Source organism: Sesamum indicum, unplaced genomic scaffold, assembly GCF_000512975.1.
Source record: "Sesamum indicum cultivar Zhongzhi No. 13 unplaced genomic scaffold, S_indicum_v1.0 scaffold00156, whole genome shotgun sequence".
NCBI lineage: Eukaryota > Viridiplantae > Streptophyta > Magnoliopsida > Lamiales > Pedaliaceae > Sesamum > Sesamum indicum.
The window spans coordinates 277,009-278,426 of record NW_011628064.1 but is presented as its reverse complement, the minus strand read 5'-3'; positions in this window follow the sequence as shown (position 1 = coordinate 278,426).

Here is a 1,418-nt window from a genome sequence, read left to right as displayed (position 1 = left end):
TCTGACTGTTGAAGAATAGGTGTACGCGCTATACCCAAGCAGGTCGGGCCAGTATGCTGTTTTCTCCTCTTTGTCAGTTAGAGTACAAGTCACATTTTATTGTATAGAGAGAACGTAAGCGTGGAGATTACTTATGATGGACTACTTGTGGTGTTTGATGTGCATATAGATATTGTAGGTTGATTACGCTTGTTATGACGTTGGGGTTATGTATACATATGGATTAAAATATTTTGTGCATTTATATTTATAAACACAGGGATTACTATAAGTATGACGTTTAGGGTAAATATAGCCCTTGTAGCGAAGGGGGTGCTACATTAGGTTGTATCAGAGCAGGGATTAGATTTTCTTGGGATAGTAGATGAAATGTAATTTTATACGTAAGGTGTATATGTTAGGAATCTACTCACATGTGTGTATTTCATATAGGATGGAAGCGTCAAGGGAAAACGCTGCTGGCCCAACTCAGAGGATGGCTCCATCGCCACAATCACAAATACATGATGCAGTTATTGATAAAAATTATGAAATAGTAAGGAGACAGGGGGCAAAGGTATTTGCCGGTACAACTGATCCTTCTGAAGCAGAGGAATGGCTGAGAAACACGGAAAGGGTGTTGGACAGAATCGAGTGTATTTCTGAGCAAAAGTTGAGGTACGCAGTGTCCTTACTAGAGAAAGATGCCTTGGACTGGTGGGAAACAGTTCCGGGGAGCAAGAACTGACATGTTACTCTGACGTGGAATGACTTTTTGAAAGAATTTGTTGACAAATATACTCCACCGGTCTACAGAAACCGTAAGAAAGTTGAATTCCTTGAATTAAAGCAGAATGAGTTAGCTATTGCTGAATATGAACTACAATTTGTGAGATTGTCAAAATATGCCCCAGAAGAAGTGAGTACCGATGAATTGATAAGAGACAGATTTGAAAGGGGGTTGAGACTTGAGATTCAGGAGAAAATAGCAATCAAACCTCCAAGTTATGGTGCACTGCTGGAAGCGGCACTGAGGGCAGAAGAGACGTCAATTGAAAGGAGTTCTACTGAAGCTAAACGAAAGAAATTGACAGGTAACCTGAATCCTACAGCGGGACAAAGTGGTGCAGTTTCCTTTAGGGGTTCTGGTTCGCAGAGGGGTTGGTTCAGAGGCCAAGGAGTAGGTTAGACTAGCAGGTCTTCTTCAGTATTTTCCAGTAGAGGCGGGCCTACTTCGGTTAGATCTGGAGCAAGACAAGGTCCAGCCAGATAGTTCAGTGGAAGATCTATTCCCTCTTGTGCTAACTGCGGTAGGAGACATATTGGTGAATGTTGGGTAGCCTAACCAATTGTATGTTATCGTTGCCATCAACCAAGACACATTATGAGGGATTGTCCTACATGGAGGGATAATTCCAGAGTATCTCAGACTTCAGAGT